Consider the following 24,103-nt stretch of genomic DNA (forward strand, 5'->3'; position numbering starts at 1 on the left):
TTTCGAGGCACTAGGTGGCGTCTCGAAATTTCGACATGGTCTCTTCTGTTTATGTTAGCATTCCAAGGCATTCAACCTGTTTCACCTGATAAACAAAATCTACAATATCCGGTATATACATACAAGAACAGAATCACAGCTGAAAATCTATATACATCTGGCCATGTAAGATAGATCAGAGTGCGAAAGAATAAACAATATACATGATTACTTTAAAAATCCCCACTCTAACAAAATTCCTAACGCTCAATACAAAATCTATAGTACTCCTGATCTAACATACACTGCTAGGAGGTATAACCTCAATACTCACCAGGTGACAGACTCTAGTCGTCTATCTGACCTACCAGATGATCCCCACTCACTGGTTCTACGCCCACATCGCCAATTGCAGGCTTTGAAACTAAAAAAAGGAAATGGTGAGTAACAATGGTTACCCAGTAGGGAAATAAACAATTTCTGCTAATAACATTCTCCTAACATGAACGAATAAACATACTGAATCATTTTAACATATGCAAAGTAATACAAAAGAAACTACGATTAACTGGTACATATAACCAAGGATGAACAACTAAACATTTTAAAACTGACATTACATCAATTAACAATACTCACTATAATAATTTTTTTAATACAAATCTAATTAACTAAATGGAAACATTAAACATGCATTTCATTTTATATATCAAAATAAGGTAACAGATACATAATACACTATGGTAGAGTAGTGGAATTAGAGAGTTGGGATTCACGATTGGATCGCTCCAGTGGGGAAATGATATTACAATTTCTTACTGACTTTTAGTTCCTAATTTTGTTGTCGGTCGTTACATTTACCACGCTTGGTTAACTATTTATCCAGCTCAGGCTGGCCGTTTGACGTGACCGTAAGCAATGGGCTTCTTTTTGATGTGTTAGAACATTCGGCTATTATAGATTGTTAGTGATCACTAACTAATCATCTTCGTCTATGCCTATCAGGCGTGCATGTGATTCCCAAATATACAATCCATTCATATACGACCATCTTTACATTATAAGTTCACTAGTAAAGATAGAAAGGAATAAACCCGAATCCCATACCACGTATAAGTTTGGTTGTCCCTACCGTACATCCCATGATAGTATATCACTCTGGATGATATGACAAATTATCCCTTCAGGTATTCACAAGCTCTTTAACAATTCACGAAATAGCTGTGTATATATATCATTTTTCTTTTAAAAACAAATAAGAAATTAATATTACAGAGTTGATAATGGATATCAAGTTTCTTACCATGCAACGATGGCTACTCGGCCTAAAAGAAAAAGCAAAACAGAAGGTAACCAACGTCTCGCGCTAACAGAAAATAAATAAACATGCAACCAATATCATTATCCGTGGATATCTATTCATCAACCCACACAAAACATCACAATGTAAAATGTAGACATCACTCATCGGGTATGACTATGACATATTACCGTTTCATACATTTTTTTCCTTTTTTCAATTTTTATAATTTTTAATCTCTCGAACAAAATATTTATTTTCTGATATTCATCAATTTCATGTGAGTTCATTGAATATTAAATCATTTTTTTCAACTAAGAAATTTATTTTTATCAATAACATTGAAAAATTACAAAATTTAGATCAAAACGGGATCCGAACGGTGCACATGACCCAACTGACGGAAATAACCCAATGAAATGTCCTACTCACGTATAATTTATTATAAAATACAATTAAACAAATCAAATATAAATGTTTTGGTGTGTATTTGAAATAAAGAAAAGAATTCAATATTTTTTAAATCTAGTACAAATTTTCGATAAAAATCCTAAATACAATTTTCATCAATCTACGGTTACTAGTAGAAATCTAATAAAAATCCTTATTATTCTTTATGCTATAGGATCGAAGCGCGTGCATGAAAATCGAGACAGATTGAACTTCGAAACTACTGATTTTTAAATCTATCCTGATGATTTCGAAAGTCTCGATGTCGTCGTCCTTTCTCCTTTCTACGACGGAGGATGATTTGACCCCGAAATAGGTGAAATCCAAGGTTTAAAAGTCGAAATTCTCATATTACATACGGTTGATTTTTGACAAAAAAGGATGAAAGAGAAGAGAAAATGAAAGGAAACTGGACAGGTTTTGTAGAGAACGACGCTGTGAACGTTTTTCCTTCCTACGTCGGAGATTGAAGATGGACCGTTAGCGACGAATCTTAGTTTGAAAGTCGAAAAAAAAAATTTAAAAGTCACGGCTGATTTTTGGATGATTTAAATGATGATGAATAGTATTTTTAATTAAATAAATTTATTTATATAAGTGCAGGATGAAATCAGTATTTTACCAATTATTTCGTTCGATGATAACTTAACCGTTCGGACTCCAAAAGTAACGAATGAATACTCTATTTTATCCAATTTTTCATTTTGGATCTAATGGTGTAATCAAATTCTACAAATTTTATCTCTAAAAACATATACTTTTTCGACTCGATGAGACCCTAAAATTGATGTCATTTTCATTTTTGACGATAATTCGACTTTTTGGGCTCCAAAAATGATAAGTAAATAATCCATTTTCTATAATTTTTCGTTACAAATACAATGGTATGATCAAATTTTAAAAATTCTTGCTCTAGTAAAAAGTCATTATTTTGACCTACTTTGACTAAAAAATCGAGGATTTTTGCAACTTTTCTGTTCGGACTTGCATTTGAGCGTGCTTATAGGCTAAAATATGTTTTCTGACCATTTTAAATCAAACGATGAAGTCAAATTTCATTAAAAATGACCAAAAAAATCCTAAAGTTTTACCCTAAGTCCCATTTTTAAAATTTTTCAAAATTTTCACTATTTATTTTTTCTCGAGATACGAATTGAAAACTCGGGATTTTACAGAGGGCCTTAATTGGTAGAAAAAAATTCACAACCCCTTGGGGTCATCCTACGCTTGAAAGAAATATATATGAGAATACTAAGGTCCAAGACCTCATGAAGACGGTAGCACTCTCCACCACACTTTTCCCTATTAAAATTATTTTCCATTTTGTCTTCTAATGATAAAGACAAGGGTATGTTAGTTTTTTACATAATAAATGCATATATTATATTGGCATCATGATTTTAAAACTCGTCCGAGACCAAGACGTATCGTCTGAGTTAACCTGGTATCGAAGCTGAATGAGACCAACTCACAATTCACTTTTTTGACTGAGATTTAATACCTTGTGTTCAATTTTTTGATTTTTTGAACAAGACATCTTAAACATATCAAAAAACTTATCCGAGATGACTCGTTATCGGGCTTGGACGAGACGAGACGCGAAACTGAGTTTAAAACTATGGTTAGCATTGATTGCCAAAACATTTACTACAAAAAGATATTTAAACCAAAAGACTAAAATACCTTAAATATTTATTATATAAACAAATATTTATTATGTAGAAGACCAACATACTTTTGTCTTTTTTACTAAAAGATAAAATGGGAAGGGGTATTATTAGAAAGTGAATTTGGTGGACAATGTTAATGTCCCCATGATGTTTTAGACATTAACATTTCATATATATATATATATATATATATATATATATATATGAAATGCTAATGTCTAAAACATCATATATATATAGCATTTCCCCTATATATAGGGGAGCATTCAGCTGACAATCTTAGGATGACAAAAGTTTTGTCGTATGTGACTTAAATTTTTTGGATTGAGCTTATTTTTTGTGAGGATGATCTCTATGGTAAGTGTGGACATGGGCTTTTCATCTATTTTGAAACATCCCTCCACTTTGGAGTGTTTTGGAGTCGCCACCATTCATTTTCGGAGATGGGTGTGAATGGTCACTCGAAGTTGTATTTTTTGAAAAAGATGGCATTTTGACATTTTTGATGACTCTCGTAGGATAAGGTGTATGGTCCAACATTTGATTCAAAGGTAAGGGGTCCATTTATGGAGTAGGGAAGGTGTTAGGCACCCTACTCCATCCACGTAATGTGGTAACCTCGGATTCGGTCTTTTAAAATAAAAAAAGAAAAAGAAAATCGAAAAAACTCGATGTGTGCCCTCAAGTGTGAGGGGCTTTAATGTTAGTTCAAACCATTGAGGGCACCCTTATTGAAGAAGGGGCCCTTTGGTGATTTAGAACATTGTGATGTATGCAAATGTGTAGAGAAGGGGGTGAGTAGAAGAGGGGAGTTGAGGGGGTGTCCCTTTTTTCAAACCCACCTTGATCCAATCTTGGTCTTCTTAGATCTTCAAAGATGTTCCCCTTTTGAGTCTTCTTTTTTTCTTTTCTTGATTTGTTTGAGAGAAGGTTGAGAGTTGAGAGTTGATGGTTGAGAGTAGAGGTGTTGAGAATAGAGTAAGAGTAGAGAGTTGAGGGTTGAGAGTAGTAAAGTGAGTTGAGGGTTGAGGTGATGGTGAGAAGAGATTTATCTTTTTTAGAGGATTTTTTGTCAAATTTTCATTAGTTCTTGTAAGGGGAGAATGGAAGGGTTTTTATAGAAGTGGAGAGTTATCTTAGGGGTAAAGTTGGGTGAAATGAAGAAAAATGATAGAATGGTTATAAGTTTAAGGAAGAAGTGGTGTAATTTAGAGGAGATTGGAAGGTATTTAGGGAAGGAGGGTTAAATGGGTGAGTTTTGACCCAAATGGTTTGGATCCTACCCAATCCATTTGAGTTGAGTGTTTGGTGAAGTGAGTTTAAGATGGTGATTGTGATTAAATGGTATTTGATTTAAGAGAATTGAGGATTTAAGGAGGTGGTTGATGATATTTTGGGAGGGTGAGGTAGATGATGACATATGTCAAAGTGGGTGGAAATGAAGGGTTGAGATGAGTTGATAGGAAAGGATGAGTGTTTGATTTGAGAGGATAGGTGTAGGTTTAGGTTGTAGAGATGGGTTTTGTAGGAAATGATGGGGGTAGATTAGGGGGAGGTGTAGGTTATAAGTGTTTGATTAGAGAGAATGGATATGATAGGTTATGAGGGTGTAGGTTGTAAGTGTAGGTAAATGATATTTAGAGGAATGTAATGGGATAGTTAAGGTGAGATGGGGTGATGACATGTGTCACACCTTGATGATTGTGGTGATTGGTTGTGATGTTGGATTGGGTTGAGTTGGGTTTGGGTTGAATGATTTGGGCTTGGGTAGAATGTTTGGTAGGGCTTAGGTTATTGGTTGAATAGGAATGGATTTGGGTTGAGTTTAATAGGCTTGGTAGAATAACAATGGGTTTGGGCTTATGTTGGATTGAGTTGAGGGTGTAGAAGGATGGTAAGGGATTTGGTCCATGGGCCACGTGAGAAGCCTTGGGCCGTTTATTGACAAAATGAATGACAAAATTCATTGGATTTTTGTAAGTTTGGGCCTCGGAGTCCATTCCAATTTTTGCGATTTTTAGGGCATTTTGCGTCGAGGGCCCGGTCAAATTTGGGTGTCTACAGTTGCTTCTCGTTGCAGGAATTGGGTGTAAAGAACTGCAAAGAATAGACGAAATCCTGATTTGTACGAGCCCGAGGGTTTTGCTCAGACAAGTTTGAAACCTCCGATTTGATTTGACGAATTTTATGGTAAGAAGTGGCTACTCAAGCATGGGGTCTGACAGGGTGAGCTTTTTGTTTTCCTCGTCCTCGTAGCGCGGAGCTCGTGTGAGGTCTTGGATTTGTGATAGTTTGAGAAAAACTTTGAAACGAAAGTTTTTTAACAAGTCTTGGACAAATGAATTGAACTTTTACAAAAATGCTATTTTGTCGGTATTTTTGATTTTTTCTTTGATTTTTTGGTTGAATTTTTTGATCTTTTGATTTTTGACTTTTGATTTTGTTTTGTTTTGTTTTGTTTTTTTTTTAAATGGCGCATTTGATTCTTTCAACGATGCAAGCAATATGGTTGTTAGCAATTGCCGCAGATTCAAGAGAGAGTTTTGCTGTTGAATCACAAATTAATCCCCTCAATTCATGCATCGTCCCTTGTAATGGCGCATTTGATCCTTTCAACGATGCAAGCAATATGGTTGTTAACAGCTGTCACTGATCCAAAAGAGAGTTTTACTGTTGAATTACAAGTTAATCCCCTCAATTCATGCATCGTCCTTTGTAATGACGTATTTGATCCTTTCAACGATGCAAGCAATATGGTTGTTAACAGCTGTCACTGATCCAAGAGAGAGTTTTGCGGTTGAACCACGTGCAATATGGTTGTTAACAACTGTCACTGATCCAAGAGAGAGTTTTGCTATTGGACCACGTGCAATATGGTTGTTAACAGCTGTCATAGATCCAAGAGAGAATTTTGCTCCATTTAGAACCACATTCATTGCAACAATATCAACAGGAGCATATACTACGAACGAGCCTGTTGCATCGGTACTACTCTCTTGTAATATCAGCATGCTGCTCTAGTTGGAATTTAGAGTATTTGCTCGCAGTATAGATACACTGTTATCAAGATCAGGAGGTCAACCTAGGTCTTTGAGGAGTAAGGAATCTTCCATTTTGAGGGTTGAGATTCGTGATCTGCGGGAGAGGCTTGCTTAGGGTTCCTGCTCTGATGCCTTCGCGTCTTACCTGGTGAGTCATGATGTTTTGGACGCTGAGGTAGTGGTGATGGGGAAAGTTGCCCGAATCTGTGCCTTGGAAGAGAGATTTGATTTTTTTTATATGAAAAGAAAATAGGTTTTTTACTTACTTGGCCTCAGGTGTATCTATTGCTTTGAAAACATGATATTTGAATAAGTCCTAGATTTTTTATCATTGGCCAAAATAGTAGTTTTGAAAACATTTGAATTTTTGGTGATTTGTCTTTGTCGAATAGATATTGTAAATCCAAAATATGAAGATTTTTGAAAAACCTTTGTTATCTCGATGATATTTGTGTTTTTGCCAACTACTGAGGACATTGATGTCAACAGTTCTCAGGCTCTTTTTAGAGTCATCCCCAGTGCCTCAGTACTGGGTGAATATCGATTGACCAATGGGACTTATGATTTTGGAAAATTTTTTCCGTTCACAGTTTATATTCATGCGGGCCAGGAGTTCTTCATTTTTTTTTTCGTTTTTTTTTGTTCATTTATTGCCCCTGGTGCCAGTTACGCTTTTCACCAGACCTGGTTTCCACATTTTTGCGCATCGACGCCTTTTTGGATTTTCATCGTACCGGTGGTTTTGATCTTGCCATAGTCTGATTCTTTTACTCATAGCGCCCTTTCGGATTTTCACTATGCCCTTTCAGACTACGCTTATATTTTTTTGAATTTTTACATTACAAATCTTGTTTAGAGCCTCTGTGTCTTTGTGGCTTGGTGACTCAAGTTAAGCTGCGAGATCGGCGACTCTATTCTTCTAGTGGTACTTTTTCTTGAGTAACAAATCTAGATTCTCCTATCGAGTTTGCTGACGACTATTCGTGGTTCGACAACTCAAATTGAGCCGCGAGATCGGCTACTCTACACTTCTAGTATTCTTTTTTTTCAAATATCCGACCTGGATTCCCCTCTCGAGTCTTCCAACGACTAATAAGACTTGAGGTCCGGATCAAGTTACCAGATCATTGGTGCAGACATCGTCATTATGATGCCTTAGAACATTCCCTGATCCGAAAGGACTTTTGATAGGACGGAGTGTTGGCTAAGGCTATGTGTAGTGGAAAGATACAAAAAGGTTAAGGTAGGTGCGTCTAGAGTGGGTTAGACTTGGGGTTCGTCTATTTTTGTTTCGAAAATGTGATCTATGTCTCCTCCCAGCGTCTCTCGAACTTGTTTAGGCTGGAGATTTGGGTCGAACTCAAATCAAGTGTCCGAGTTTTTGAATTTTTTGAATTTTTTGTATTTTAACCATTCACAGTTTCTCCTCATGCGGGCCAGGAGTAATTTGATGCTTTGATCTTTCTGATTTTTTTTGTATCATTTTGTAGTTGTTGACTTGTCCCAGTCTTAGTTTAAGAAATGAATATGATGGCTCAAAAGGGTTGACTAAGGTTGATAGTTGGTTTAGAATAACAAAGATGACCTTTCGTCGTCTCAAGATCAGTTTTAGGCATAGTATTTCTTGACAGTGTCAGCATTGATTGGTTGCGGGAAGACTTATCCGTCCATTTCTGTGAGAATCAAAGCTTCTCCCGTCATCACCTTCTGCACAATGAATGGTCCCTCGTAGTTTGGTCTAAATTTTCTCCTAGCATCTTCTTGTATTGGTAAAATCTTTTTCAAGACAAGGTTTCCTGGTGAGAAATTGCGGGGTTTGACTTTCTTGTTGTAGGCCCGAGCTATTCGTCTTTGGTAAATTTGCCCGTGACAGATAGCTGCAAGACGTTTCTCTTCTATCAGATTTAGTTGATCAAACCGAGCTTGAATCCATTCAGTTTCATCCAACTCTGCTTCTTTTAAGATTCAGAGGGAGGGCATCTCAACCTCGACGGGTAAGACTGCTTCCATTCCATACACCAACGAGTACGGAGTTTCCCCAGTCGAAGTTCCAAATGAAGTCTGGTAAGCGTGAAGAGCGAAAGGCAACATGTCGTGCCAATCCTTGTAAGTGACTATCATTTTCTCGATGATTTTTTTGATGTTTTTGTTGGCAACCTCAACTGCTCCGTTCATTTTTGGTCTATAAGGTACAGAGTTGTGATGAATGATTTGAAAGTCCTCGCACATCTTAATCATATCTTTATTTTTGAAGTTCTTCGCGTTGTCCGTCACTAACCCGTTGGGAAGCCCATATCTGCAGATAATATTGTTCTTCACAAACTTCAGAACACTGCTCTTGGTGACATTAGCATAAGAAGCTGCTTCTACCCATTTGAAGCGGTGCCCATTTGAAGCTTTTGACGAAATTTGTCCAATAACATCCATGGCCCAGAGTGAGAAGGGCCAGGGAGTAGTCATGTTATGCAATTCTGATGGTGGCGCATTGATCTTATTGGCATAGATCTAGCAGAGATGGCATTTACGGACGTATTGATAACAATCACTTTCCATGGTAGTCTAGTAATATCTCATTCTCATGATCTTTTTAGCAAGCATGTGACCGTTCATGTGAGGTCCGCAGACTCCACCATGTACGGTTTCTATCAATCGTTTTGCTTCTATTTCTGCCACACATCGGAATAAGACTTTATGATGTGATTTCTTGTACAGAATGCCATTGCCAAGGAAGAATTGACCTGCTAGCTTCTAAATAGTCTTTCGATCATTAGACGTGGCGTCTGATGGGAGAGTTCGATCTTTGAGATAGGCTTTGATGTCTGAGAACCAAGGCTTTTCTTCAAATTCTTCAACTTCGACAGGTAGGCAGTAAGCTGGCTCATCTTAAAGTCCAATCTCAATAGGGTCAATGACTAAGTCTTCTGAAATACTGATCATGGAAGCGAGTGTTGCTACTGCATCAGCAAATTGATTCTTAGCTCTCGGCATATATGTGAATGAAATTCTGTTGAAGCTTGAGCTTAATTCTTTGAGGTACTCGTGGTAAGGGATCAATCTCTGTTCTCGTGTCTTCCATTCTCCAGTTTTCTGATAGACTACTAAGCTTGAATCTTCGAAAACATCGATCTCATCTACTTCGAGATCTAGTGCTGCTTTCAGCCCTGCTATGTATGCTTCGTATTCAGCCTCATTGTTGGAACATTGAAACTTTAGTCTGATTGCAATTGGTATGTGGGACCCATCTGGTTTGATCAAGACTGCCCCTATTCCGTTCCCTTTTTGATTTGCTGCTCCATCAAAGTATATTTTTCAGCCTGGTTTTTCATCATCGTCAATATGGCTTCGTCAGGAAAGTTTGTCTTCAACGGTTCATAATCGGGCAATGGATGTTCAGCTAAATGGTCGGCAATGGCTTGTCCCTTGATGGCCTTTTGAGTGACATAGGTGATGTCAAACTCAGATAATAGTAATTGTTATTTTACAGTACGACCTGTTAACGCTGGCTTCTCGAAGAGATACTTGAGCAGGTCCATTCGAGCGATAAGCATAGTCGAGTAGTTAAGGAGGTAGTGGCGTAGTCGTTGAGATGCCTAGACCAGTGCGCAACAAGTCTTCTCGAGTGCTGAATACTTTACCTCATAATCAGTGAACTTCTTGCTGAGATAGTAAATGGCTTGCTCTTTTTTGCCTGACTCATCGTGTTGCCCCAGTACACAACCTATAGACGTTTCTTGTACCGAGATATACATCAGTAAGGTCGTCCTGGCGTAGGAGGAATCAAGACTGGCGGGTTGAGCAAATATTTCTTTATTTTGTCGAAGGCTTTTTGACAGTCCCTGTTCCATGCTTTCGGCATATCTTTTCTGAGTAGCTTAAATACTGGATCACAAATAGGCGTGAGTTGTGCGATGAACCTGCTGATGTACTGTATTCTACCCAGAATTGCTCGGACATCCTTTTTTGATACCGGTGCTTTCATCTCGAGAATGTACTTGGTCTTTGCTGAATCTATCTCAATGCCTCTTCTACTGACGATGAAGCCCAATAGCTTATCCAATGTTGTCCCGAATACACACTTTGCTGGATTGAGCCTTAAGCTGTATTTCCTTAGCCTGTCGAACAATTTCTTGAGATTTACTAGGTGATCTTCTTCTATGCCTAGTTTAGCGATCATGTCATCTACGTAGACTTCCATTTCCTTGTGGATCATGTCATGGAATAAAGTCGTTATTGCGCGTTGATAAGTTGCCCCTGCGTTTTAAAGCCCGAATGGCATGACTTTGTAATGACAAGTGCCCCAGGGTGTAATGAATGATGTCTTCTCTTGGTCTTCTTCTGTCATTTTTATCTGATTGTACTCGGAGAAACCATCCATGAATGAGAACATACCATGCCCCTCTATGCTATCGACTAGAGTGTCGATGTGAGGTAATGGAAAATCATCCTTAGGATTGGCTCTGTTCAAATCTCGATAGTTGACACACATTCGTACTTTCCCGTCCTTCTTTGGTATCGGAACGACATTGGCTAGCCATTCGGGGTACGTGGAGACTGCGAGAAATCCTGCTTGGAACTGTTTCATCACTTCATCTTTGACTTTGAGTGTCCATTCTAACTTGAGTCTTCTTAACTTTTGCTTGATCGGTTTGCTCCTAGGAGTGATTGGCAGCTTATGAAAAACAAGATCCGTGTCTAAACCGGGCATATCTTTGTAGGACCAGGCAAAGACGTCTTGATAGTTACGCAATAGTTCAATCATTTCTTCTTTTTGCTGAGGGGTTAACAAGGCTCCGATTTTTACAATACGTGGGTCATCTTCAGTGCCGAGATTAACTGAGTCTGTATCCTCAATGTTTGGCTGAACACCTTTTTCATGTCGTTCTAACAGGTCCTTGATTTTTTTAGGAGGGTATTCTACTTCGTCCTCAGATTCTTCTTCAATTCTCAAGAGATCGAAGTCGAGTTCGAGATCGAAGTCATACTCATCCTTTTCATATTCTGTTATGTCCAAATGTCTATTCGATTGAGACAAATCCCTTAAATTTTGAGAAGACTCTTTTTTTATTTTTGGAATATATCTATTTTTTTGAGATTTTGAAAGTTTTTTGATTTTTTTATTTTTTGAAGACTTTTTGATTTTTTTGGTTTTTAAAGAAATTTTGATTTTTTTGATTTTTGAGTGATATTCTCCGGACATCTGAAATAAGAAGAGCAATTATGCGTTAGTAAAGATAAGGAGCCCTCAAAACAGTCTTTACCCGAGGACGAGGGCTCATTATGATCCTCGGGCAAACTGATATCGCCTAACGGCATTTTTTTTGGAGGCCATGGTAGCCTCAAGGGTTAGAGGAAATTCTTCCCAATTGTTCAAAATCTCCCCTTCTCTGAGGGGGCGGATGAGATGTGAGAGTGATTTGTTGGGTGATTTGGTTGGTGGTTCGGAGATAACCATTATCTCCGATTGATCTTTATTGCTGTCAGGTTGGGGCATAGTCCCTCCCAAACTCGGTGGGATGACGACTGATGCCCAGTCAATACCAGTAGGGAAAGGTGATTCTTTTCCTTTACTCTCAATTGCTTCCTTTTTTGTGGGCTCTTGGGTAGTCTTTGATAGACCTTCGTCGGAATCCCCATTGAATAGAACATCAATGCCTTCTACGAAGGATGGCTGGGACTCAACAACTGAGTCTTCTTAGATGTACACAGGTTTGAAATTTACCATTCTCGACTTCCTTACTGGCTTTGTCGACAGTGGTTCTGATAGACTGTCGGGTCTGATCTGAGATTTCTGAAAGTTAACCATGATATGAGGGATTTTGCCCATATTCCAAATATTTGATTCACGGTTTTGCCTTCTCGCTAGTCGAAGTTCTTTTTTCTTTTCATTCATTTCTGTGATATCTTTTTTTGTAGGCCTAAACCCCAAATCGAAATAAGGATTGTGCTTTTTTGCTTCGACTGGTATGGCTTTCCCTTTTCCCCCTGGTCCCAACTCTTGTATGGGTCGGTAACCTGCTTTCTTCAAAACCCAACCAATCATTAGATTTGCCCGTGATAGTTCCGCATTTACTTTTTCCTTTTCCTTTTCCACGTGGTTAACATCAGCAAATTGGTAGGAATGATAGAGTGCTTTATCCTTCGTTAGCTCAATGTCAATAAACGGCACTTTCGAAGCTCTACCAGCCGAGATTAAGTTCTCTGCCAAGACGGATATTATCTTTTGCCCCATAATGAATTTGACTCTTTGGTGTAGAGAAGAAGGTACAGTCCCTGCTATGTGAATCCATGGCCTGCCCAGCAGCAAGTTAAAGGTTATCGGTATTTCTATGACTTCAAACGTTACTTCGAACGTACATAGGCCTATTGTGATCGGTAAATCCACCTCTCCCAGGGAATCCCTTCTTGAGCTATCAAAGCCTCGGACAACTTTGTTATTGGGCTTGACATGTGACCAGTCAGCATTAAGCTTTCGAAAGGTTTCAAGAGGACAAACATTAAGTGTTGAGCCATTATCAATCAGCACCCTGGCAACCATCATGCCCTTGCACATGACCATGATGTTTAACGGCTCGACGTGCCCCCGCCCTTTTAGCACGAATTCACTTTCAGTGAAGATTATAGGATTGGGGGCCATGATCTGGCCAACCGTCTGTTCCAACTGTGCGGGTGAGGTAGTTGCAGGTACATGCGATTTTTTCAAAACCCTCAGTAATGCCTCTTGGTGTTCCTTTAATTTCTGCATCAGACCTAGAATACTGATTTGAGCTTGCTGTTTGTTTAGCTGGTCCACAATATTATGCTCACTCTTACGAACGAGCTTAATGAAGTTTGTAGCCTCTTTATCTGTTACCTTCATCTCAGCCTCTTTACCTGTTACTTTCACCTTGTCTTTTTTCTGGTTACTCTCGCTCATTTTGCCCTTTCCTTTTACCTTTATCTTTTCTTCATCTGTCATCCCTTCTGTTGTTTCTTCAGCCTCTTCCTTAGTAGTTACCTCTTTTGTTGGCAACCTTTGACACCTCCATGCCTTCGTCATATGCCCAATGTCGGCCACCATTGCTTTCTTCATGGTCTCAACCTCGAAGGTTGTGGTGATGGTGGTCTCATAGCTCCAGGGCACTGCCTGGTTGGAGCTATAGGGGAATGGTTTAGGTGAGTATATGGTCATGGGAGGCAGCTCGGGTTTTACATTGAGAATGAGGGATGGTGACGATGATTTGGATATAGTGGTAGCAGGAGGAGTTGATAGAGTGTATGGGATGATGAGCGGTGGACGTGAAGATGCCGTGTATGGTATACAGAGAGGAGGTCGGGTTGATCCTTGAGCGTTTGGCAGTGTGTAGGGGATAACAAGAGGAGGTCGGGTCGAATTCTGATGGTTTGGTGATCCATAAGGTATAACTAGAGGCGGTCGGGTGGTGGCATTTTGATGAGTGGGATGGATGGTGAGGTCGGCCAACCTGAGTGGTGGTAATGAATTTTGGGGTGAGTTTGTTGTGTAATGGTTGATTGTGCTGACTGTTGGTGCTTTTGATCCCTGAGTTAAGTGGACCCTGACTTTGGACCCGATAGGCGCTATCAAGACAAACGGATTGAAATCGAGTTCCTTATGAATAACGTACACCCTGTGTCCACTTCCCCCTTCATTGTTCGTAGGTAGGGGGTTTTGATTGATATTCTGTTATTGGGGTGGGTTGGCAGGCCCGTCTAGGATGAGAGCCTTTTTATCGATCAAGTTCTGTACTTGATGTTTGAGTTGCCAACATTGATCTGTAGAGTGCCCTGGTACACCCATATGAAATTCGCAGAACAAATTGGGGTTGTACCCCGGTCCCTTGGCAGCCTCAGGATTTGGCGGACGTTTTGCGAGATACTCACCCCTGAGCAAGATTGGCAGTAACTCGGATAATGTCATGGGTAACCTGGTAAACACTCTATTTACTCTGTTAGGTCTTGCTTATTGGTTCTGCCCATATTGTGGTGCTGCCTGTGCTTATGGAGGAACTGTTCGGAAGGGATTCTGCAGTGCTGGAGCCCAAGCAGCTCGAGGTACTGGCGCCCAAGGTGCCTGGGGTGCCGGTGTCCGCCGAGCTGGTGCTTGAATGATGAGAGGTTGGCTGGGTTGTACATTATTAACTTGGGTTTCTTTTTTCTTTTTGACAAAAGGCACTGATTTCTTCTGTGCCGATGTCCCCGCTGTTGCACTCAAAGCTGTAAAGTCGAATATTAGACCAGTTCGGATCCCATCCTCGACCCGGTCTGCTACTTGAACTAAATTTGAGAAAGTGCCTGTAGTGTGTCCAACCAGATGAGTGTAAAAGGCATGCCCTAGTGTCCAGATAAACGTAGTGTTCATCTCATATTCAGTCATCGCAGGCTGCACTTGTGAAGTGGACTCCCGCCATCTCTGGGCATACTCTTTCACTGTTTCTTTGTGTTTACTCGTCATCTTAGCCATATCATTTTGATCCAGACCCACATCTGTATTGAACCGATAATTATGCCAGAACATTTCAGTCAAATCCTACCAATTCTTGATGAGTGTATGGTCCAATCCTGAGAACCACTTGAGAGTCGGTCCTGTTAAGCTTCTTTGGAATAGTTGTACCAACAGTCTGTCATCCTTGCCATATTGGCATATTGACCCACAATACAATTTGAGGTGCGACAGAGGATACCCAACGCTATTATATATCTCGAATTCCGGGCATTTAAACTTAGCCGGCAACTGTGCGTTGGGATAGAAACATAGGTCCCTGAATCTTGTTCCTCCCAGAGTATTTGAGCCCTTCATCCACCGCATTTCCTCTTGGAGAGATTCAATCTGTCGGGCCATTTTGTAGTCGGTAGCACTCTTAGCTTCGGGAGCCCTAAAGTCACACTCATCATTTGGGATCACCACTGGAGGTGGTTGATTCTGTGGTATATAGAGCGGAGGACCCTAATATATTGGCACAGTAGGAGGTGGGGTGGTTTGTTGGTTTGGTCGTATTTGTTCAGGGGGTTCGGGGTTTGACTCAGATGCTTGATGCTGAGCTGCCTGTGCTTACAGAAAATTGGTGCTACTCAAAATGGCCACCAAGATTTGCTCCTGCCTTTTCGTTGTTTTTAACAGCTTTGCTATCATCACATTAGCTTCGATCAGTTCATTTGTAGCGGGCTGTGGTTCATCTGAGTTACTCATTGTTGATGAAGATGATCGAAGAAAGTATGGAGGCTTCTCAGGATGTTTGTACTTTTTTCGTTTGACCACCTGTGGATACAGAAGACCAAGCGTTCTTATCTTACTTATCAAAAGAAAAATGCATGATATTTTATTACGTCCGGTAATTATTAGGGATGGTACTTAAAAGTGAAATTTAGTTAAGTGAATTTGAAAATGTGGTTCGTCAGCGCGGAGCTGGATTGTTTGAGAAGATAATTACATCAGCATGAAGCTGGCATCGACACGGAGTCGGTAAAACATTTTGAAAAAGAAATTTCATCAGCACGGAGCTGGCATCGACACAGAGTCGGTAAAACGTTTTGAAAAAGAAATTACATCAGCACGGAGCTGGCATCGACGCCGAGTCGGTAAAGCATTTTGAAAAAGAAATTTCATCAGCACAGAGCTGGCATCGACACGGAGTCGGTAAAGCGTTTTAAAAAGAAATTACATCAGCACAGAGCTGGCATCGACGCGGAGTCGGTAAAGCATTTTGAAAAATAGATTTCATCAGCACGGAACTGGCATCGACACGGAGTCGGTAAAACATTTTGAAAAAAAATTACATCAGCACGGAACTGGCATCAACACGGAGTCGGTAAAGCGTTTTGAAAAAGAAATTACACCAGCACGGAGCTGGCATCGACGCGGAGTCGGTAAAGCATTTTGAAAAAAAGATTTCATCAGCACGGAGTCGGCATCGACACGGAGTCGGTAAAACATTTTGAAAAGAAATTACATCAGCACGGAGTTGGCATCGACACGAAGTCGGTAATGCATTTTGAAAAAGAAATTTCATTAGCTCGGAACTAGCATCGACATAGAGTCGGTAAAGTATTTTGAAAAAGAACTTACATCAGCACGGAGCTGGCATCGACATGAAGTCGGTAAAATATTTTGAAAAAAAATTTCATCAGCACGGAGTTGGCATCGACATGGAGTCGGTAGAACATTTTGAAAAGAAATTATATCAACACGGAGCTGACATTGACACGGAGTCGGTAAAACATTTTGAAAAAAAGATTTCATCAGCATGGAGTTGGCATCGACACGGTGTCGGTAAAACATTTTGAAAAAAAAGATTTCATCGGCACGGAGCTGGCATCGACATGGAGTCGGTAAAACATTTTGAAAGAGTAGTCTTCTGAGATAAATCGAGTTAAAATAACCCAAGTTTTTGGTAGCCTCCAATTCAGTTATTTGAAATCATCGTCGACCAGACAGATCTCCAAGGAAGAGGCGGCGCACAATGACACTCTTAAATCACCTTATTCCCTGAATAGACGTAGTCTATCCCCCTCGTATCAACAGGGTAAGATCTTTCCAGGTATCGACTTTGATCAAGGACTGCAATTGGTATTTTTTGAAATTTTTTTTAAATTATTTTTGATTTTTGAATTTCGTTTGTTTTTTATTTTTATTTTTATTTTTAAAAAAGATTGAATTCATTTGAGTTGATTGATCGATTGTTAGTCTTGTTAGATCAGGAACTTGGTTCGAAATTGGATATGGATCTAGACCTTAGACCCAAATAAAACGGATCTGGGTTGTAAACCCGTTGAAACGAATCTGGATCTGGGTCATGGACCCAGTTAGAATGGATATGGATCTGGGTTTTGGTCGTAGACCCAATTAGAATGGATCTGGGTCGATGACCCAGTTAACATGGATCTGGGTCATGCACCCAGTTTGATTGGATCTGGGTCGTAGACCCAGTTGAAATGGGTTTGGGTCGATGACCCATTTGAAATGGATCTGGGTCGTGAACCTATGAATCCGGGTCGTGAACCCAGTTGGCAATGGATCTGGGTTGGAGACCTAGTTTGAAATGGATCTAGGTCGTGGACCTAGTTAAAATGGATTTGGGTCGTGGACCCAGTGGAATTTGATCTGAGTCGTGGACCCAGTTTAATTGGATCTGGATCGTAGATCCAGTTGAATTGGATCTGGGTCGTGGATCCAGTTGACATGGATTTTGGTCGTGGACTCAGTTTAATTAGATCTAGGTCGGAGACCCAAACGAAATGGATCTGGGTCGAACTCAGTTGAAGTAGATCTAGGTCATGGACCCAGTTTGAAATGGATCTGGGTCGTGGACCCAATTTGAAGTGAATAGTTAGTGAAGGACGGGTTTGATTATGACTAAGATCGATAGTGAGCCACGTTGGGCAAAAATCTATTTTGAGCGGGATAGATTTTAAGAGGTTGGCCCTGACTTTTACAGTTAGGTGATTCATTTAACCATTTTCAAGCTTTAAAACTAAAAATAAAAAAAACTCCAAGAAGAAAAGTTGTCAGGACTGATATAAGGAATAAAATGAGAATTTTTTTTTTTGGGTCCGTTTTTCAAGTACGGACCTAACATTTTTTGGCTGGTCTGTGCTTCAAATACGGATCAGAACATCAATTTTTTTTTGGGTCCGTTTTTCAAGTACGGACCTGACATTTTTTGCTGGTCCGTGCTTCAAATATGGACCAGAACATAAAAAAAAAAAAATTGTTTTACACTGGTCCGTGCTTCAAACACGGACTTTACCATTTTCTTGAGTCCGTGCTTCAAACACGGACCAAATCCCTTTTCTTGAGTCCGTACTTCAAACACGGACCAGAACCTTTTCTGGCTTTCCAAAGTTGCTCTGTTTTAGTCCTCATCTCATTTTTGCCCATGTTTTTCTGGATTTTGAGGTACATAGCCTCTGTTTTTTGGCTTGGACCACAAAAATGTCACTTTTTTTTTATGATGCAAACATAAATAAAAAAGACTTCCCCCTTTACCTAGGGGGACATTAGACAAACACATAAAAGGAAAACCTCCTAATATCTATACAACTTGCCATCGTGGGCTAAAAAAAAAGAAAAAAAATTACATCACATATGAGCATGGGATGGATACGAATTGATTTTGAAAGCCTTAGTGTCCTTTGCCTATTAATTACACTTTGATGCATGCGGTTTTAGGTAGTTTTTCGGCTACCCATTCTTCAAACCTCGATGTACACCGAAGTGTGCATGTCTTAGGTTGGTGAACGGGGTGGATGTTCTCCTCCCAACCATCCAAAATAGCGATCTCGGGGGCTTGAGAGTACCGATATCCGGGGTTAAAAATTTAAAGAGGAGGGGGTGGCTTATGTATTGGGCTATGAATCGCATGTGCATGTGCGTGCATTTTTTTTTAAACTGTATCCATCCTTACATCCCTTGTCCAAAAATAAAAATAAAACAAAAAACATATGTAAATAAACATTACAACCATTCCCATATGAAACTTGTGAAATAAATATAAAAAAAGAAACAAAGCAAACGTTAGTAGATAAACAAAAAGAAAACAAAACAAAAAGGAAAGCAAACATTTTTTTTATTTATAATCGAATCAAAGAAGAGGGTCGGACCCACTAGTGTGTAGTCCCCAGTGGAGTCGCCAAGCTATGGACATGGGCTTTTCATCTATTATGAAACATCCCTCCACTTTGGGGTGTTTTAGAATCACCACCATTCATTTTCGGAGATGGGTGTGATTGGTCACCCGAAGTTGTATTTTTAAAAAAATATGGCATTTTGATTTTTTGATGACTCTTGTAGGATAGGGTGTATGGTCCAACCTTTGATTCAAAGGTAAGGGGTCCATTTATGGAGTAGGGAAGGTGTTAGGCACCCTACTTTATCCACGTAATGTGGTAACCTCGGATTCGGTCTTTTAAAATTAAAAAAGAAAAATAAAATCGGAAAAACTCGATGTGTGCCCTCAAGTGTGAGGGGCTTTAATGTTAGTTCAAACCATTGAGGGCACCCTTATTGAAGAAGGGGCCCTTTGGTGATTTAAAACATTGTGGTGTGTACAAATGTGTAGAGAAGGGGGTGAGTAGAAGAGGGGAGTTGAGGGGGTGTCCCTTTTTTCAAACCCACATTGCTCCAATCTTGGTCTTCTTAAATCTTCAAAGATGTTCCCCTTTTGAGTCTTCTTTTTTTCTTTTCTTGATTTGTTTGAGAGAAGGTTGAGAGTAGAGGTGTTAAGAGTAGAGTAAGAGTAGAGAGTTGAGGGTTGAGAGTAGTAAGGTGAGTTGAGGGTTGAGGTGATGGTGAGAAGAGAGTTATCTTTTTTAGAGGATTTTTTGTCAAATTTTCATTAGTTCTTGTAAGGGGAGAATGGAGGGGTTTTTATAGAAGTTGGAGAGTTATTTTAAGAGTAAATTTGGGTGAAATAAAGAAAAATGATAGAATGGTTATAAGTTTGAGAAAGAAGTTGGTGTAATTTAGAGGAGATTGGAAGGTATTTAGGGAATGGGGGTTAAATGGGTGAGTTTTGACCCAAATGGTTTGGATCCTACCCAACCCATTTAGGTTGAGTGTTTGGTGAGGTGAGTTTAAGATGGTGGTTGTGATTAAATGGTATTTGATTTAAGAGAATTGAGGATTTAAGGAGGTGGTTGATGTTATTTTGGGAGGGTGAGGTAGATGATGACATATGTCAAAGTGAGTGGAAATGAAGGGTTGAGATGAGTTGATAGAAAAGGATAAGTGTTTGATTTGAGAGGATAGGTGTAGGTTTAGGTTGTAGAGATGGGTTTTGTAGGGAATGATGGGGGTAGATTAAGGGGAGGTGTTGGTTATAAGTATTTGATTAGAGAGAATGGATAGGATAGGTTATGAGGGTGTAGGTTGTAAGTGTGGGTTGATGATATTTAGAGGAAAGTAATGGGATAGTTAAGGTGATGGGAGTTGGTGGTTGGATGAGAGATGTGGCGCCCCGCCAACAACTAACACAAATTCCAAGGCCAAATCCCAAGGTACTAGGTGGCACCTCGAAATTTCGGCATGGTCTCCTCTGTTTATGTTAGCGTTTCACGGAACTCAAACCTGATAAACCAATTTATAACAAAACCTGTATATAAAAATGTAGATACAGGAAAATAACAGCGGAAGACTAATTACATCTAACATGTAAGTAGATTAGAGTGCAGAAAGTTTATCAATATACAGGCTTACCAAAACACTCTCACTCTAACATAGGCCTAAATTCTCAAATCCAAAAACTACATACATCTTGGATGAAACTGACAACACTAAGGGATGTGGCCCTAGTGCTCACCAGGCAATAAACTCTTATCGTCGATCTGATCGACCGGATACTCTTCAATTACTGACTCTACGCCTGTCTCTATAACTGCAAGTGCTGAAACTAAAAAATAGGAAGGAAAGGGTGAGTAACAATGATTACCCAGTAAGTCCACAACCAATTCCTACTAATAACCCTTCCTAAGCATGATCGAATAAAGCATACTGAATATTTTAATACATGCAAGATTTTACAAGATAAAATACGATCAACTGGTACATATAGCCAGGGATGAGCAACTAAACAGTTTTAAAAATTACACATAACATCAATCATCCATACTCATCATACATTTTTCATTTTATGCAAATAAGATTGCCAACATTGAAATAATAGACATGCTTCTCATTTATAATTCGAAATATAACAACAGATACATAATACAAATGGTGGAGTATTGGAATTAAAGAGTTGGGATTCACAACTGGGTCGCTCCCAGTCAGGACATGATATTCCTCAATGACATCGTAGTTCCTGATTTTGTGGCTGGTCGTATCTACCACGCTTGCGGGACCATTTATCCCGGCTCAGGCTGGCCGTTTGACGTGACCGTAAGCAATGGGTCTCTTTTCGATGTGTCAGAACGTTCGACTACTACTAGATTGTTAGTGATCACTGACTAATCATCTTCGTCTATGCCTATCAGGCGTGCATGTGATTCCCAAATGACACTCCACTCGTATACGACCACCTTTACAATACACGTTCACTGGTAAAGATAAGAAAGAAATGGACCCGGATTCCAGTTGTGACTCCACTCTCATACGCGTCCCATACCACGTATGAGTTTGGTGGTCCCTACCGTACATCCCAGGATAGTGTACCCCTCCGGATGATGTGACACACTATCCCTTCAGGCATTCACAAACCCTTTAACAGCTCACAAAATAGCTACGTACATATATGATTTTTCATTTAAAACAAAAGAGAAATTAACAGAACAGGGTTGAGAACAGATATCCAGTTCCTACCATGCAACCGTGGCCACCCGGCCTAAAATAAATAACAGTACTCAGCGCACGCGCTAACATAATCGGAAATAAACATGCAACCTTTTCATTAATAACTTGGATATCCTTTCACCAACCTAGACACAACATACAATGTAAAAGGTAGACATCATCCCTCGGGTGTGATTCTGACAATTTATCGTTTCATCCCTTTCTCATTCTTTCAACATTCTCATTTTTCGTCTTTTCAAATCAACCATCCATTTCCAATCTTTCAAGGTCATTATTTCGGTCTTTCCATTGAAAACCTTCAAAATTTATTCACAAACAAGGTCCCAATGATGCACGGGGCAAAAACTGTTAAAAATAATGAAAGCTGGTGAAAATTTGGCTAAGTGTCGGAAACTCAATTTTTCAAAGTTCTCAAAATTGAAAATGGGTTTTTCGAAATGAAAGTCTCGCTTACGAGATTCGACACCATATAGTTTTTGTAATCTAATTCAAAGTAATGTGAAAATTATTATATTTTGAAAACTTGTCGAAAACGTCGAAATTTACGTTTTGTTCTTAAAACCAAAATTTGGATTTTGATCCTTTGAGATTTGGATCTTAAAACCATTCCCATTGTTCCGAAATGGGGGGTAAAACCTTAATTTCATTAAAGAACTTAAAGTAAATGGACATTTACTTAAATATTTTTAATGAAATAAATGGTGAGAAATAGTGTATAAGGTGTGAAGAGGTCAAGCCAAGAGTCAGAACACTGTTCCGATCAAAACTGTGTCTGTCGGTGGCTGTTGGTGGCAGAACCAGGATTCTGTCGGTGGAACCAACAGATTGGTCATCGGTAGATGTCGGTGGGACCGACGGTCCTGCTGCCAGAATAAAATTTTCTCGCGTTATTTGGTTTCGTCGGTGGCAGAAACCTCATTCTGTTGGTGGGACCGACAGGATGCCTTCGGTAGGTGCCGGTGGCACCGACCCTTCCCACCTACAGCCTGAACCTCAGTCGCGATTTTTTTTGGATTTTTCGATCCCTTTCTCGATTTCTTCTTCCACTCTTCGAACCATTCGACCCACCCACGATTTTGTTATCAAAATTCGATAAAACATAAATAAAACACCTACTTCTATCATGAATTTGAAATCAAACAACAACCGTCTATGATTCAAAAGCAAACAATAAGTTTTGTTAAAATAACCTAAATGCACATTTTGAGAAATCTAAAGTTACCAATAGGAATTGAAAGTCCCTTACTTGTTTGTGAACGCCAATGGTGATGAATCAACACTAAGGATCAATGTTAGGCGGCTCAAAGTTCCGAAAGTGGTTGAACTCGGGTGCCAACGGAGTAGTTGGTTGTGAAACCTTCTTTGAAGGTGTTCTCCCCGCTTCCTAATGACCAACAACGACTCTCCTATGATATGGATGAGGTTCCAAGTGATTATACAAAAACCCACTTGCTGATTCTTGTGGGAGACCAAGAGAAAAGAAGAGGAAATGGAGGTTGGATGGGGTGAGGACGTAGAGCTCGACAACGCCGACGACTTTGCCTTCTTCGTCGAGGTTCAACTCGGACTTGATTGGGATAGATCTTGATAGGAATGGGTTCAAACCCTAGGTCTAGAAAATGGCTGAGTTGAGTTCTTTGGAGAAGAGTGAAGAAGTGAAATGAAATAAAAGAAAGTGAATTTTCTTTTATAAGAGGGCTGAGGGTATACTTATAATTTCCCCATCATTTCTAGTTTCGATCGTAACTTAACTATTCGGACTCGGAAAACGACAAACGAATATACCATTTCGAATAATTTTTCACTACGGATCTAATGGTATCATCAAATCTTTTCGATTCTCGCTCTAACAAAATTTCACTATTTTGGATCCCACTTAACGCGAAATTCGAGGATTTGTTAACTTTTTCCTCCGAACTCGAATTCAAACTTGGTTGCAGGCTAATGTATATATTTCGATCCTTTTGAATCTAATGGCGAAGTCGATTTTCCTCAAAATTAATCATAGTAATATTCGAGTATTTTACTCTAAATCTCTCCTTCGACATTTTCCTCTAAATCTCACCATTTAATTTTCTCGAGACATGAGTTGAAAATTCGGGGTGTTACAAGAGAGGTGAGATGGGGTGATGACATGTGTCACACCTTGATGATTGTGGTGATTGGTTATGGTGTTGGATTGGGTTGAGTTGGGTTTGGGTTGAATGATTTGGGCTTGGGTAGAATGTTTGGTTGGGCTTAGGTTGTTGGTTGAATAGGAATGGATTTGGGTTAAGTTTAATAGGCTTGGATAATGGGTAGAATAAGAATGGATTTGGGCTTATGTTTGATTGAGTGTAGAAGGATGGTAAGGGATTTGGTCCATGGGCCACGTGAGAAGCCT

At 39.5% G+C, this 24,103-nt stretch overlaps 1 pseudogene; it reads right to left on the reverse strand.

Moving 5' to 3' along the window:
* Nucleotides 1-14,964: 14,964 nt before the first annotated feature.
* Nucleotides 14,965-24,103, reverse strand: part of LOC147410818 (uncharacterized) — a 69,819-nt pseudogene continuing 60,680 nt past the window's right edge.

This window comes from Akebia trifoliata, chromosome 1 (assembly GCF_017979445.1).
Source record: "Akebia trifoliata isolate Shusen 1 chromosome 1, ASM1797944v1, whole genome shotgun sequence".
NCBI lineage: Eukaryota > Viridiplantae > Streptophyta > Magnoliopsida > Ranunculales > Lardizabalaceae > Akebia > Akebia trifoliata.